This window comes from Leucoraja erinacea, chromosome 6, assembly GCF_028641065.1.
Source record: "Leucoraja erinacea ecotype New England chromosome 6, Leri_hhj_1, whole genome shotgun sequence".
Taxonomy (NCBI): Eukaryota; Metazoa; Chordata; class Chondrichthyes; order Rajiformes; family Rajidae; genus Leucoraja; species Leucoraja erinaceus.
This window is the reverse complement of record NC_073382.1, coordinates 81946187-81964043: the sequence shown is the minus strand read 5'-3', so window position 1 is coordinate 81964043 and position 17857 is coordinate 81946187.

The following is a 17857-nucleotide window of genomic DNA, read 5'->3' as shown; positions in this document are numbered from 1 at the left end:
GAAGGAACTGGAGATGCTGGTTTAAACTGAAGATGGACACAAAAATGCTGGAGTAACTCAGCCGGACAGGCAGCATCTGAAAAGAAGTAATGGGTGATGTTTCTGGTCCCTTCTTCAGACTGAGAGTCAGGGAAGAGGAAACGAGAGATATAGATGATGTAGAGAGATAAAGAACAATGAATCAGTTATGCAAAAAAGTAACAATGATAATGGAAACAGGCCAATGTTAGCTGTTTGTTGGGTGAGAATGAGAAGCTGGTGTGACTTGGGTGGGGGAGGGATGGAGAGAGGGAATGCAGGCGTTATGTGAAGTTAGAGGTTAAATTTCATACCACTTTCATACTACTGGGCTGTAAGCTGCCCAAGCAAAATATGAGATGCTGTTCCTCATCTAAAAATGCATTTAGACTCACTCTGACAATGAAGGAGACCGAGGACAGAAAGGTCTGTTAAGGAATGGGAAGAAGAATTAAAGTGTTCCGCAACCAGGAGATCAGGTTGGTTCAGGCGGACTGAGCGAAGGTGTTCCACGAAACGATCGCCCAGTCTATGTTTGGTCTCACCGGTGTATAAGAGTTCACATCTTGAACACCGCGTACAGTGGATGAGGTTGGAGGAGGTGCAAGTGAACCTCTGCAAACCTAAAAGGACTGTCGGGGTCAGAGTCGAGGGAGGAGGTATAAGGACAGATGTCACATCTCCTGCGGTTACAAGGGGAGGTACCTGGGGAGGGGGTGGTTTGGGGGGGAAGGGATGAGTTAACCAGGGAGTTGTGGAGGGAACGGTCTCTGCGGAAGGGGTAGAGATGGGAAGATGTGATGAGTGTTGGGATCCCGTTGGAGGTGGTGAAAATGTCAGAGGAATATGTGTTGTATGCGACGGCTGATGGGGTGAAATATCCATATATACATCTTACATCAACTAAAACTCTGATCTAGTGCTCTTCCGGTTTTGCGTTTTTTTTCATTTTGCACAAGAACGGTTCAGGATAGCACTACGATTTTTCGCCACCTTACTCACCATTCTCCTGTGCTACAAGGGCAACAAGTTTTGTTCCGATCGATGGTATATTTTAAAAGTTATTAAGGTTTAAACATCTTAAAACCCGCACACGCGCAGATTGGTCTCATGTCAGTCGCCAGGATGGCAACGCACCTTCCTGCACCATCACTGCACTGATTGGCCAGGTCCGCTGTCAGTCACGGGTGGCACCCGCCGCGCCCGGTGAGGAGAATATAAAGCTGAAGGTGTGGAGTGAGCATCACTAACGCTCCGCCGGCTGGAGCTGCGTCTGCGGGCGCCTCCTTGGTGCCGTACAGGCGGGTGAACGAACGGCCGAGCCCACTTCACGGCCTCCGTGGTGCCCAGCCGTGGGCGCTGCCGGCCGCTTCTTCCGAACTGGGCCGGTGTTCTATGCAGCGATCCAGGAGGCACCCTGACCACGGTGGTGAGGCCTCGCGACAATGGGACCGCGGTGGCAATGGAGTGGTGGTGGGGCCTCGCGGTGGTGGTAGGGCCTCGCGGTGGCGGTGGGGCCTTGCTGAATTTTAAAATCCACTGAGAAATCTATTTCCTCTTTTTTCAGTTTGTTCCTGTCTCATGTCTGGTGGGGGGGAGTAGGGAGTGGGGATTAGAGGGAGAGGAGGGCAGTGTGGGAGGTGAGGAGGGATAGTGGGGATGATAGGTTAAGGAGTAGGGAAGGTGAGGGGTAGAGGAATAGGAGGGGGGTAAGGTGGGGAGAGGAGTTATGAAGGGAGGGAGGGAGTGACTGAGGGTAGGGGAAAGGAGAGGAAGGGAGACGTGAGGAAGGGATTGGGGGAGGAGAGGGGAAAGAAGATGGAGGGTGAAGGGGAGGGGGAGGGAGTGCTGGGGGATGAGGGAAAATGAGCTGCACCTGCGCAGTTGGGGGCTATGCGGGAGTGGTGGAATATTGCATTGAAGTCTGCACTTAGTCTAGCACACACATAAAAACAAACAACAATAGTGCAAAAAGACACAACTGATGTCCCCAAGTCCATGTTGATTGGAGCGTATTTGGAGGTTGTCGTATTTACTAGAGGCGCTGCACTGACGGCAGCCGTTGCCTACAGCCCGTTTGTTTTTCAATCTTTGTTTTTATTTTTAGTCAGTTTAAAGTTTGTTTTTGGGGGGATCTTTGACTTATCTATGTGGGGGAGGGGGGCAGGGTAAGGGGGAAACTGTTTCCCAGTCGCTTCCTGGAGGCGACGCGACTATTTCTCCGAGTCGCGTCCTCGCCCCCCTCCTCGCGGCCTACCACGTGGATCGGAGCGGCCTTTGAATTGAATTGAATTTAATCCTTTTTTGTCATTCAGACCTTTCGGTCTGAACGAAATGTTGTTGCCAGCAGCCATACATGTAATAATAACAACACACAATAAACACAAATTAACATCCACCACAGTGAGTTCACCAAGCACCTTCTCACTGTGATGGAGGCAAAAGTCTTAGAGTTACTGTCTCTGCCCTCCTCTTCTCCCTCTGCGCTGAGGCGATACCCCACCGGGCGATGGTAAGTCAGTCCCGCGGTTCAAGCTCCGCGGCCCGGGGGTGGTCGAAGCTGCCGCCCTCCAGTCCACCAGACGCAGCTGTTGCCATGGGAGCTCCGGAAAACAGGCACCAGCCCGACGATGTCGGCCACTGGCCCCCGGCCGAGCCCCGGATTCAGGTCGCCGCCGCCAGAATGCAGCCTCAGCCACCGGAGCACCGTCTCCGCCCCGCACCGGGCCGCCCACACGAGAGCGTCTCAGCCCCGCACCGCGCTGCCCACATGGGAGCGCATTCCAGCCGAGAGCCGGGCCGCCCACACGGGAGCGCCTTCCAGCCGGGACACAGGCCGCCCACACGGGAGTGTCTCAGCCCCGCGCCGTCCGCCTTCACCGGAGCGCCGAGTCGTGCAGCTGCCGGAACGTCGCCACAACTCGAAGACGGCTAGCCTTGCGTTGGTGAGTCCTGGCTGGCTCTACCTCCGGAGCCTCGAGGTCGGTCGCAGGTTGGAGGCCGCCAGCTCCGCCATTAGGCCTCAGCTCAGGCGGGAGAAGAGAAGGGGGATACGACAAAAAAGCCGCATTCCCCCCAAGGGAGAGACAGAGAGCCCTGTTTCAGCCCCCCCGCCCCCACACATAACACCACCTAATAACCAAAAGTTTAACTGAACTAGTCAAAAAAAACAACACAAAAAAGTATTGTAATTCCGGTGGCGCTGGTGCCAGCAGCCTCCACCTTCAGCCGGGTATCTTTTTGTTTTTTTAGTTATGTTGATGTGTGTTTTTTATGATTTTTTTAATGTCTTTATGTGGGGGAAGAGGGCACGGTGCGGGGGATACCGTCCTTCAGCCGCTTCCTGGTGAGGACGCGACTATTATTCGAGTCGCGTCCTCGCCCCCACCCTCCCCCCCCAGCGGCCTACCTACCTGGATTGGCGCGGCCTTTCCTGCCGGGATCGACCAGAGCTCCAGCAACGGCGGGACAGCGCTGAAACATCGCGGGGCTGGCGATGCCTTACCGGGGGTCGCCGTCTGGAGCCCGGAGTGTTGGACCTGCTGCACCAACATCATGGAGCTGCGGTTTGCGGAGCTCCCAACGCGGGCGGCGCTGATCAACAGCGCGGGGTCCTGTGACTCTGCCCGGCTCGGCCTGCGGACTCGGGAGCTGCGGACTCCGGCTGCGGGAGGCAGCTGATCAGGAGGTCCGGGCCGCTGAGGAGGAGGATGTTCACCGTCGGGGATCGGCGTTGGCGTTCCACCAGTGAGGGCCTGAACATCGGGCCACCCGGGGCGGCGACTGCGGGTGCTCGGAACGCCCCGACCACGGATGAACATCTGGGAAGATCGGACGGGAGGCTGGCTGGACTATGGTGCCATCCTCACCTTGCTGCCACTGTGTTGTGTCGTGGACTTTCTGTGTTTGTGCTTTTTTTCAATTCTATTTTATTTTTTTAATATGTTTTAATATTTATTATTTATTTATTTTTATGATACTGACTGTAAAGGGAAATTCATTTCGTTGTCTCTAATTGAGACAATGACAATAAATTTGAATACAATACAATACAATACAAAAACAGACAGACTGGAGGCGAGCTGCAGCCGTTTCACAGCGCCGCCACTTCCGGAAGGCTGCCGGGGACCGGGACCCGGACCAGAGTGACAACAGCAGTAGCGCAGCGTTGAATTCACCGCGGAGCGGGCAATGCCTATCTGGATCGCCGTTTGGAGCTCCGGAGCGTTGGGCGTGGAGCTGCGGTTTGGGAGAGCTTCCAACGCGGGCGGCGCTGACCATCATCGCAGAGTCCTGGGGCCCTTTGCTGAGGGTCGCCAGCGTTGAATCTCCGCCCAACGCGGCCAGCGGACTCCGGTAGGAGGTGGCCGACTCGGGAAGGACATTGTGGAACATTAGAAGAAGAGGACTGACTTTGGTGCCTTCCCTCACAGTGGGAAACTTTGATTCTGCTGTGTGGGGATATTGTGTTCTCTTATTTTTAGTGTATGGTGATTACATTTCACTGTGCCAACTGGCACATGTGACAAATAAATTATCTTGTATCTTTTTAATAACCGGATGGCTAGCCATGGGTGTTTACAGTGGCCGGCCACGACACAGGCCTGGAGGAGGGAATGGCCACTGCTGCCTCTTTCTGCGGGTCCAGGCCAGGCATTCCCGGTCTCGGTAGGGTCTGGAACAGCACGCACCTCCACACAAGATGCTCCCCATTTCAGGTACCGCCATGGACAAAGACCACCCTGTAGTAGAGCCTTGACAACAGCCACCCACTGACAGCACAAACACCAATTAAATAAACTGCAGAATTAATGTTGTCCATTCCTCATGAGTCAGTGGACAAAAGAGTGTGTCAGTATTTACAGGGGGTCCCGTGGAAAGTGTCAGTATTTACAGGGGGTCCCGGGGAATGTGTTGGCATTTACAGGGGGTTACAGGAAGTGTCATTATTAGATATTTCCCACAGAGGTCAGTATTTCTCCATGTTCCAGCAACAGCTGAGGTTTAGCGATAGACACAAAATGCTGGAGTAACTCAGCGGGACAGACAGCATCTCTGGAGAAAAGCAATAGGTGACATTTCGCGTTGAAATCTCCCTTCTTGACCCCCCTTTTCTCCAGAGATGCTGTCTGACCCGCTGAGTTACTGCAGCTTTTTGTGTTCATCTTCAGTTTAACCCAGCATCTGCGGTTTCTCCCTACACAGAGGTTCGGAGCCCTGGCTGAGGTATATGAATCACCATTAGACACGGGTGTAGTGCAGGAAGACTGGAGGGTGGCAAATGTTGTGCCTCTTTTTAAGAAGTGTTGCAAAGAATAATGTGGGAACCAGTGTGCCTAACGTCTGTGGTAAGAAGTGTCGGAAGGAACTGCAGATGCTGGTTTAAACCACTCCTCACAAACGTTAGTTTAGGTTAGAGATACAGAGCAGAAACAGGCCCTTCGGCCCGCCGAGTCCGTACCGACCAGTGACCCCTGCACATTAACATTATTCTACGCTAGGACAATTTTAACAATTTGTACCAAGCTGATTCACCTACAAACCTGTACACTTTGGAGCAAAGGAGGAAACTGGAGCATTCGGAGAAAACCCTTGTGGGTCACTGGGAGAAGGTACAAAGGCCTTGCAGACAAGCTTCCGTAGCCAGTATTGAACCCATGTCTCTGGTGCTGAAAGAGTTGCAAGACAACACCTCTGCCACTGTGCTGTTACAGGGATGATTCTGAGGGATAAGAAAATGCATTAGGAAAGACGGGATAGACACACAAAGCTGGCGTACAGTAACTGTACAGGCAGCATCTCTGGAGAGAAGGAATGGATGACGTTTTGGGTCGAGACCCTTCTTCAGCCCCTGGGGAGTGTTGTAGAGCAGAGAGATTTGGGAGTGCAGGTACATAGTTCCCTGAAAGTGGTCTTGACCCGAAACATCACCCGTTCCTTCTCTCCCGAGATGCTGCCTGTCCCGCTGAGTTACTCCAGCTTCTTCGGTATAAACCAGCATCTGCAGATCCTTCCTACACATCAGGAAAAAAACGGGTGTGATTTGGGATAGTCAGCATAGTTTTGTGTGTGGGAGATTCTGATTCATGATTCTGATTGATTTTTTTTTGAAGAAGTCACCAAGAGGATTGATGAGGGCAAAGCTGTAGATGTATTTAGATGAGGATGTGCAAGGCATGATGATGAGCAACTTTGCAGATGGCACTGAAGTGGGTGTTATCAGAGAAGAGATTTATAAAAAATTACAGCAAGATCTTGATCAGCTGGGAAAGTAGGCAGATGGAGATTAATGCAGATCCGGGTTGCCCTGGGGAGTGTTGTAGAGCACAGGGGGTTAGGAGTGCAGGTACATTGTTCCCTGAAAGTGGTGTCACAGCTAGATACGGTTGTTTAAGAAGGAACTGCAGATGCTGGAAAATCGAAGGTAGAGTGGAGCAAATGCTGGAGAAACTGAACGGGTAAGGCAGCATCTATGGAGCGAAGGAAATAGGCAACGTTTCGGGTCGAGACCCTTCTGCAGACTGATGTGGGGGTGGAGGGCGGGCGGGAAGAAGAAAGGAAGAGGCGGAGACAGTGGGCTGTGGGAGAGCTGGGAAGGGGAGGGGAAAGAAGGAAAAGCAGGAACTACCTGAAATTGGAGAAGTCAATGTTCATACCGCTGGGGTGTAAACTACCCAAGTGAAATATGAGGTGCTGCTCCACCATTTTACCGTGGGCCATGGAGGAGGCCCAGGACAGAAAGATCGGAATGGGAGGGGGAGTTGAAGTGCTGAGCCACCGGGAGATCAGGTTGATTATTGCGAACTGAGCGGAGGTGTTGGATGAAGCGATCGCCAAGCCTGCGCTTGGTCTCACCGATGTAGAGCAGCGGATGCAATAGGTGAGCTAGATATGGTGGTCAAGAGACGTTTGGCACATTGGCCTTCATCAGTCTTACAGAGTATTGAGTCCAGAAGTTGGGCTGTCATGTTACAGTTGTACAAGGTGTTGGTAGAAACATAGAAAATAGGTGCAGGAGGAGGCCATTCGGCCCTTCGAGCCAACACTGCCATTCATTGTGATCCTGGCTGATCGTCCCCTATCAATAACCCGTGCCTGCCTTCTCCCCATATCCCTTGACTCCCCTAGCCCCTAGAGCTCTATCTAAATCTCTCTTAAATCCATTCAGTGACTTGGCCTCCACTGCCCTCTGTGGCATGGAATTCCATAAATTCACAACTCTCTGGGTGAAAAGGTTTTTTCTCACCTCAGTCTTAAATGACCTCCCCTTTATTCTAAGACTGTGACCCCTGGTTCTGGACTCGCCCAACATTGGGAACATTTTTCCTGCATCTAGCTTGTCCAGTCCTTTTATAATTTTATATGTTGCTATAAGATCCTCCCTCATCCTTCTAAACTCCAGTGAATACAAGCCTAGTCTTTTCAATCTTTCCTCATATGACAGTCCCGCCATCCAAGGGATCAATCTCGTGAACCTACGCTGCACTGCCTCAATCATAAGGATGTCCTTCCTCAAATTAGGAGACCAAAACTGTACACAATACTCCAGATGTGGTCTCCAAAGCCCTATACAACTGCAGAAGAACCTCTTTACTCCTATACTGAAATCCTCTTGTTATGAATGCCAACATTCCATTAGCTTTCTTCACTACCTGCTGTACCTGCACGCCAACTTTCAGTGGCCGGTGTACAAGGGCACCCAGGTCTCGCTGCACCTCCCCCTTACCTAACCTAACCCCATTGAGATAATAATCTGCGACCTTGTTTTTGCCGCCAAAAGTGGATAACCTCACATTTATCTATATTATACTGCATCTGCCACGCATCTGCCCACACACTCAACCTCCTAACATCCTCTTCACAGCTCACACTGCCAAACTTGCTAGTGTTGCTCCTAATTCCCTCTTCCAAATCATTAATATGGTAAACAGTTGCGGCCCCAACATCAAGCCTTGCGGCAATCCACTCGCCACTGCCTGCCATTCTGAAAAGGACCCGTTCACTCCTACTCTGTTTCCGGTCTGCCAAACAATTTTCTATCCATGTCAACACCCTACCCCCAATACCATGTGCTCTAATTTTAGTCACCAGTCTCACCAAAGGCTTTCTGAAAGTCTAGATACACTACATCCACTGGCACCCCTTCATCCATTTTACTTGTCACATCCTCAAAAGATTAGTCAAGCATGATTGCCCTTTCATTAATCCATGTTGACTTGGACTAATCCTTTTACTGCTATCTAAATGCCCCATTATTACCTCTTTAATAATTAACTCCAGCATCTTTCCCACCACCAAAGTCAGGCTAACTGGTCTTAATTCCCCGTTTTCTCTCTCGCTCCTTTCTTGAAAAGTGGGATAACATTAGCTACCCTATAATCCACATGAACTGATCCTGAATCATTGAACATTGATGAGGCCATATTTGGAGTATTGTGTTCAGTTTTGCTCACCCTACTATAGGAAGGATGTTGTTAAGCTGGAGAGAGTGCAGAGATTTACGAGGATGTTGCCACGATTTAAGGGCCTGAACTACAGGGAGAGATTGTGTAGGCCAGTAATTTATTCCCAGTTTGTTCAGGCTCTCCATGTAGCTAATAACCGCTAATTGAAACATCATTCTAGTGAATTTCCTCTGGACACTTTAAAAGCCTCTACATCCTCCCTATTTAATTTTATTATTAATGTTTTATGTGTCATTCCTAACTCATTGTATGTCATGTCATCACTTGCGGGCGGAGCACCAAGGCAAATTCCTTGTATGTGAATATTTGGCCAATGAGTAGGAATGTTACAAAACTTACCTTCAACGGCGCTGCAGTTCTGTCACTGGCCGTGTGCGCGACTTTGGCGCCTTTGAGGGGGGGTGGGATTCAAATGCCACTTTCTCCTGCCTGTCCGAGATATATTTATCTCGTGCTTCTACCTGATGCTGAATAATCGTTCCGACTGCCGTTCTCGGAATTAAAAAAGAAAAACCGCGAGACAATTTATTGGCTGGAGTAAAATTAAAACGCGGCTTCTAATGCCGTCAACGCCAACAACGGGACGGGTCTCACGTACGGGACAAAACATAAGGTAAGTCGTCTATTTTACATACACACTTGCTTCTTAGGATTACTTTAATCAAAATATCATCGGCGAAAATGTCATTATGTAAATTTACGAACCGGCAGTGTTTTTCCTGCCGATATGGGGTTTAAATTCACCGCAAACCGCAACGTTCCAATCGATTGCATTCCACAAAAACCCACTCGCAAGATGATTAAAATGCCCATTAATTTACTGGAATTAAACACTAAATACCTTCCATTTGGCCTATAAATTCATGACAATGAGATTTAAAAATCATGTTATATTGTGAATTCTTGTGTGAATGTTATTTGGACACTTAGGCTATTTAAAAATTTTAACCTTTTCTTAAGAAATGGATAGATGTTTAGATCTATTAATTGAATTTTGTAATTAGCTACAATATGGTAATTAACTAATTATCTGCTTTAATTTCAGGTCATCCAAGTAAGATTGTTTCATATTTGTTTCAGAATGCTTCAATCTATAATAACTGAAAAATTCATTCAGTTCTCCTAATTTTTAAGAAAGTTATGGGCTTTTGACTGTCCTCGATCACAGCTTTTGAGCTACAGTGGCTTGCAAAAGTTTTCATACCCCTTGAACTTTTCCACATTTTGTCACGTTACAACCGCAAACGTAAATGTATTTTATTGGGATTTTATGTGATAGACCAACACAAAGTGGTGCATAATTGTGAAGTGGAAGGAAAATGATACATGGTTTTCAAATTTTTTTACAAATAAAAAACTGAAAAGTGTGGTGTGCAAAGGTATTCAGCCCCCCTTAGTCAATACTTTGTAGAACCACCTTTCGCTGCAATTACAGCTGCAAGTCTTTTGGGGTATTTCTCTACCAGCTTTGCACATCTAGAGACTGAAATTTTTGCCCATTCTTCTTTGCAAAATAGCTCAAGCTCAGTCAGATTGGATGGAGAGCGTCTGTGAACAGCAATTTTCAAGTCTTGCCAGAGATTCTCAATTGGATTTAGGTCTGGACTTTGACTGGGCCATTCTAACACATGAATATGCTTTGATCTAAACCATTCCATTGTAGCTCTGGCTGTATTTTAGGGTCGTTGTCCTGCTGGAGGTGAACCTCCGCCCCAGTCTCAAGTCTTTTGCAGACTCTAACAGGTTTTCTTCCAAGATTGCCCTGTATTTGGCTCCATCCATCTTCCCATCAACTCTGACCAGCTTCCCTGTCCCTGCTGAAGAAAAGCATCCCCACAGCATGATGCTGCCACCACCATGTTTCACAGTGGGGATGGTGTGTTCAGGGTGATGTGCAGTGTTAGTTTTCTGCCACACATAGCGTTTTGCATTTAGGCCAAAAACTTCAATTTTGGTCTCATCTGACCAGAGCACCTTCCTCCACATGTTTGCTGTGTCCCCCACATGGCTTGTGGCAAACTGCAAACGGGACTTCTTATGGCTTTTTTTCAACAATGGCTTTCTTCTTGCCACTCTTCCATAAAGGCCCGATTTGTGGAGTGCACGACTAATAGTTGTCCTGTGGACAGATTCTCCCACCTGAGCTGTGGATCTCTGCAGCTCCTCCAGAGTTACCATGGGCCTCTTGGCTGCTTCTCTGATCAATGCTCTCCTTGCCCGGCCTGTCAGTTTAGGTGGACAGCCATGTCTTGGTAGGTTTGCAGTTGTGCCATACTCTTTCCATTTTTGGATGATGGATTGAACAGTGCTCCGTGAGATGTTCAAAGCTTGGGATATTTTTTTATAACCTAACCCTGCTTTAAACTTCTCCACAACTTTATCCCTGACCTGTCTGGTGTGTTCCTTGGGCTTCATGATGCTGTTTGTTCACTAATGTTCTCTAACAAACCTCTGAGGCCTTCACAGAACAGCTGTATTTATACTGAGATTAGATTACACACAAGTGGACTCTATTTACTAATTAGGTGACTTCTGAAGGCAATTGGTTGCACTGGATTTTATTTAGCGGTATCAGAGTAAAGGGGGCTGAATACTTTTGCACGCCACACTTTTCAGTTTTTTATTTGTAAAAAATATTGAAAACCATGTATCATTTTCCTTCCACATCACAATTATGCGCCACTTTGTGTTGATCTATCATATAAAATCCCAATAAAATACATTTACGTTTGTGGTTGTAACGTGACAAAATGTGGAAAAGTTCAAGGGGTATGAATACTTTTGCAAGTCAATGGAAAAGCGATAAGGAACAAGATGTTAATTTCAGAGTATGAAAAAGCCCATAACTGTTTTAATATTGAAGATATGAAAATGAATTAGGAGTGAAATTAAACTTCTTTTTATGCTTTATCTGATGGGATAAATTGCCGACTTGATATTTAAAATCTCAAAATTTTGTAACATTGCTACAATAAACGTATTCAATTCTGTAATGTGGGCAGACCTGCACACAATCTTTCAAATGCACCCTAAAAAAGTCCTACTGAGGTACAGTGAAATGCTTTGGTATGCATAATATCTGATGTACTAAGCATAAATAGAATTGTCAGATTTGTCGAATAGGTAGAACAAAGGGGAAGATACTGACACTATCAAATATAGTTCTCAGCATTGTAGCGCACTAGTTCCAGAGATAAAGCCATACTGTGGCTGCGCTGTGGGGGGGGGGGGGGGGGGGGGGGGGGGGGGCGCGCAGCACTGAGGGAGCGTAGCTCTATGGGAGGGGCGATACAGTGAATGCAATCTCATTAGCTCCAGTTTGCACTGGACCTCTACAATAAGAACATCTGTAGTTAGTTCCGCTCCAAACCTGTCATCAAACTCGGATCTGGGACCCTGCTCCTCGCTCTGCAACTGGAACCTCAACAACATCTTCAACAGACCGCCATCGGAATGAAAGGGTGTCTCAGTGGTTTACCACAATGATGCCTGGATTAGAGGGGATTAGCTACAGGGAGAGGTCGGACAGACTTGTTTTGTTTTCTCAGGAGCGCCGGAGGATGAGGCGAGACCTGATAGAAGTATATAAAATTATAAGCATAGATAGGGTAGACAGTCAGAACCTTGTCCCCGGGGTGGGGATGTCAAAGACTAGAGGGCACAGCTTTAAGGTGAGACTGACAATGTTTAAAGGAGACGTGCGGGGCAAGTGTTTTACACAGTGCCTGGAACTCGCTGCCAGGGGTGGTGGTGGAGGCTGATGCAATAGTGGTGCTTAAAAGGCAGTTAGTTTGGCACATGGATATGTATGGAATGGAAGGATATGGATCACGTGCAGGCAGATGAGACATGGTCTTGGCATCATTGTCGGCACAGATATTGTGGGCCAAAAGGCCTGTTCTTGTGCTGTACTGTTCGATGTTTCAACATTTCCTCAATAACCGTCAACACAGGAGCACCTCAGAGCTGAGTCCTCAGTCCCTGCTCTACTCTTGCTGTACCCATGACTGCAGCCAGGTACAGGTCCAACGCCATCTTTAAATCATTAACAATCCCATGGTTGTTGGACAAATAATGGGTGTGATAATGTGCTACAACACAGGGGAGATTGATAATAGATACAAAATGTTGGAGTAACTCAGGACAGGCAGCATCTCTGGAGAGAAGGAATGGGTGACGTTTTGGATCAAGACCCTTCTTCAGATCCAAGAGATTGTTAATCCCATTGAACAGTTCTCTTGAGGCAGTCATACCCCCATCCATATAAACGGGACTGAGGTGGAGCGCGTCTCCAGCTATAAATTCCTCGGAGTACATATCTCGGAAGATTTGTCCTGGTCCCTCAACACCTCCAAGCTGATCAAAAAGGCACAGCAGCGCCTTTACTTCCTGAGGAGGCTCAAGAAAGCCCACCTGTCCCCCCGGATCCTGACCAACTTTTACCGCTGTACCATAGAGAGTATCCTGACCACCTGCTTCATGGTATGGTACAGCAGCTGCACTGCTGCGGACAGGAAGGCACTACAACGGGTGGTGAAAACCGCGCAGCACATCTTTGGTGCCCCGCTCCCTGCCATGGATGCCCTCCACCGAAAACGGTGTCTGAGACGGGCTGGGAAGATCATCAAAGACCCCTCACACCCCAACCATGGACTGTTTGCCCTCCTCCCATCAGGGAGGCGGTACAGGAGCCTCAGGTCATGTACTAGTAGGATGAGGAACAGCTTCTACAACAATACAATCACATTGCTGAACTCGGAGTCTCGCCGATAGATTTCTCCGGTCCCTCCGTCCCCATTGTTTAATTATTCTGTATTTTTTGATTATTCTGTATCTTCTCTCTTTCTATTTTTTTTATTTCTTTATGCACAACTACTACGGACTGACGCAAAACTGCATTTCGTTGTACTCATACTTGTATTTGTGCGATGACATTAAAGTTGAATTGAATTGAATTCTCAATGTTAGCAACGCCAAGGAGCTGATTGTTGAAAGCCGGGGATCCATGCACATGTCTTCACTGATGGGACAGCGGTGGAGAGAGTCAACAGCTTCAAGTTCCTGGCCCTGCATATTTATGAAAATCTGGCCTTGGACCAGCATATTGATACAATCATAAAGCAATCTCATCAATGCCCCCACTTCATTAAAGGATTGAGTAGATTCTGTGTATGGACAAATTCTCTTTCCAACTTCTACGGTTGGAGAGCACACTGACTGGTTGCATGCAAGTACAGCAGGCAGTGTAGAAAGCGAATGGCATGTTGGCCTTCATAACAAGAGTCGAGTATAGGAGCAAAGAGGTCCTTCTGCAGTTGTACAGGGCCCTAGTGAGACCACACCTGGAGTATTGTGTGCAGTTTTGTTCCCCTAATTTGCAGAAGGGCATTCTTGCTATTGAGGGAATGAAGCATAGGTTTACAAGGTTAATTCCCGGGATGGCGGGACTGTCATATGCTGAGAGAATGGAGTGGCTGGGCTTGTATACTCCGGAGTTTAGAAGGATGAGAGGGGATCTTATTGAAACATATAAGATTATTAAGGGTTTAGGCACGCTAGAGGCAGGAAACATGTTCCCGATGTTGGGAGAGTCCAGAACCAGGGACCACAGTTTAAGAATAAGGGTAAGCCATTTAAAACGAAGATGAGGAAATGCTTTTTCACACAGAGAATTGTGAGTCTGTGGAATTCTCTGCCTCAGAGGGCGGTGGAGGCCGGTTCTCTGGATACTTTCAAGAGAGAGCTACATAGGGCTCTTAAAGGTAGCAGAGTCAGGGGATCTGGGGAGAAGGCAGGAACGGGGTACTGATTGTGGATGATCAGCCATGATCATATTGAATGGCGGTGCTGGCTTGAAGGGCTGATTGGCCTACTGCTTTTTCTGTTCCCATTCCTGCTTTTACCCCATATCCCTTGATTCCGTTAGCCCTAAGAGTTAAATCTAACTCTCACTTGAAAACATCCAGTGAATTGGCCTCCACTGCTTCTGTGGCAGAGAATTCCACAGACTCACAACTCTCTGGGTGAAAAGGGTTTTCCTCATCTCAGTCCTAAATGGCCTACCTCTTATTCTTAAACTGTTCTGGGCTCCGCCAACACTGGGAACATTTATCCTGCATTTAGCCGATCTAAATCCTTAAGAATTTGACCTCCCTACCATCGAAGGGATCTACAGAGAGTGGTGGACACTGCCCGGTCCATCACAGGTACTGACCTCCCCACCATCAAGGGAACTACAGGAGTTGCTGCCTCAAAAAGGCAGCCAGCATCATCAGACCCACACCACCATGGCCACACAATCATCTCGATGCTACGGTTGGGAAGAAGGTACAGGAGCCTGAAAACCGTGAGCTCCAGGTTCAAGAACAGCTTCTTCCCAGCAACTACCAGGCTGTTGAACACTGCACAACACTAACCTCAGTAACTGTGATCTACTGTGGACTGGGTCTGGTTGCACTAAAGACTATATCCACACTGTCACTCAGTGTCCATTGTCTACCCAGTCATTCTGTGTGCCTGTTCTGTATCAGGGCGTTACAGCTTCATGTTGGCAAACTGTTCCAAAGTATTGCGTAGGAAGGAACTTACACTGAAGATAGACACAAAATGTTGGAGTAACTCAGCGGGACAGGCAGCATCTCTGGAGAGAAGGAATGGGTAACGTTTTGGGCCAAAACAAATCTTCAGACCTCTGGAAGAAAGGTCTTGACCCTGAAACTTCACCCGTTCCCTCTATCCAGAGATGCTAACCGTCCCACTGAGTTACTCCAGCATCTCAATAGACAATAGGTGCAGGAGTAGGCCATTTGGCCCTTCGAGCCAGCACCGCCATTCAATGTGATCATGGCTGATCATCCCCAATCAGTACCCCGTTCCTGCCTCCTCCCCACTTCCCCTGACTCCGCTATCTTTAAGAACTATATCCAGCTCTCTCTTGAAAGCATCCAGGGAACCGGACTCCACCTGAGGCAGAGAATTCCACAGATTCACAACTCTCTGTGAGAAAAAGTGTTTCCTCGTCTCCGTTCTAAATGCCTTACCCCTTTATTCTATCTTCGGTGTTTCAAAATATTGCTGTTCTCTGATTATTTAAGGTGTTGAACTCAAGAATAACTGAGCAGTGTTTACATTCCAGAGTTATCAGTGTGTGTATGTCTCGTGTGTTCTGACAGGTCTGTGTGTAAACTGCACAGTATGCGGAGGGACAGATTGTGCGAGGGTGGGGGGGGGGAGGAGTGAGTGGGATAGGGAGGGGAACGAGTGGCATAGAGTGGAGATGGGAGCGTGAGAAGGAGGGACACGTGGGGGTGAGTATGAAATGGAGAGGTCGAGCAAGGGTGATCTTCCCGTCATACAGCGTGTAGCTGAGGCCACAGATAGCAAAGATAGACACAAAACGCTGCCGTAACTCAGCGGGTCAGGCAGCACCTCTGGAGAGAAGGAATAGGTGACGTTTCGGGTCGAGACCCTTCATCAGACTGAGAGTGGGATGGGAGGGAAACAAGGTTTGTAAAGGTTAGAGAGGATGTTGCAGAACTCATGTCAGAGAGAAAAGGAGAACTTTTTCAAAGCAGGCATACCTTGCGGTTTCGCAGTGGAGCAGACAATGTGTAGGAAGCAACTGCAGATGCTGGTTTACAAAAAAAGGTCACAGGCTGACTGACCCGCTGAGTTACTCCAGCACCTTGTGCCAAACTCTGCTCAGTTTTAGTCCCTTGCCTGAATAATGATATAGAAAATAGGTGCAGTAGACCATGGCTGATCATCTAAAATCAGTACCCAGTTCCTGCTTTTTCCCTATATCCCTTGATTCCCTTAGCCCTAAAAACTAAATCTAGCTCTCTTGAAAACATCCAGTGAATTGGCCTCCACTGCCTTTAGTGGCAGAGAATTCCACAGATCCACAACTCTCTGGGTGAAAACGTTTTTCCTCATCTCATCCTAGGGTATCCAATGAGGTAGATGGGAGGTCAGGACCGCCCTCTGGTTGGTGAGAGGACGGTTCAGTTGCCTGATAACAGCCGGGAAGAAACTCCACCCTCCCTCCATTCTCTGGTCCCCACTCCCCCTCTGCTTCCACTCCCCGCTCCCACTCTCCATCCCCGCAACCACTCTCTCTCCACTCTCTCTCCATCCCTGCTCCCACTCTCTCTCCATCCCCGCTCTCACTCTCCCTCCATCCCCCACTCCCACCCTCCCTCCATCCCCGCTCCCACTCTCTCTCCTTCTCCGTTCCCACTCTCTCTCCATCCCCGCTCCCACTCTCTCTCCATCCCTGCTCCCACTCTCTCTCCCATCCCCGCTCTCACTCTCCCTCCATCCCCCACTCCCACCCTCCCTCCATCCCCGCTCCCACTCTCTCTCCCATCCCCGCTCCCACTCTCTCTCCATCCCCCACTCCCACTCTCTCTCCATCCCCGCTCCCACTCTCCATCCCTGCTCCCACTCTCTCTCCATCCCCGCTCTCACTCTCCCCTCCATTCCCCACTCCCACTCTCCCTCCATCCCCGCTCCCACTCTCTCTCCATCCCCGCTCCCACTCTCCATCCCCCACTCCCACTCTCTCTCCATCCCCGCTCCCTCTCTCCATCCCCGCTCCCACTCTTTCTCCATCCCCGCTCCCACTCTTTTCTCCATCCCCGCTCCCACTCTCTCTCGATTCCCGCTCCCACTCTCTCTCCATCCCCGCTCCCACTCTCTCTCCATCCCCGCTCCCACTCTCTCTCCATCCCCACTCCCACTCTCTCTCCATCCCCCGCTCCCACTCTCTCCATCCCCCACTCCCACTCTCTCTCCATCCCCCACTCTCGCTCTCCACCCCCCCACTCTCTCTGACCATCCCCGTTCTCACTCTCCCCATCCATCCCCCACTCCTACCCTCCCTCCATCCCCGCTCCCACTCTCTCTCCATCCCCGCTCTCCCTCTCTCCCATCCATCCCCCCTCCCACTCTCTCTCTCTCCATCCCCCACTCTCTCTCCATCCCCCGCTCCCACTCTCTCTCCATCCCCCACTCACTCTCTCCATCCCCCACTCACTCTCTCCATCCCCCACTCTCTCTCCATCCCCCACTCCCACTCTCTCTCTATCCCCCCACTCCCACTCTCTCCCCTTTCTGCACAACTAAGCTGTCCTGATCTACTATCTACCTCGGACTATCTTTAATCAGAATTTGCACAAAATGCGATTCCCTTATCGTGCATCTGTAAACGGCTCGACTGTAATCATGTATTGTTTTCCCACTGGCTGGTCAGCACGCAACAATAGCTTTTCACTGTACCTCGGTACACATGACAATAAATAAACTGTTTCCCCCCTCCCCCCCCCCCCCCCCCCCCTCCGTGCAGTGCCTCACATTGACAGGATTGATTGCTG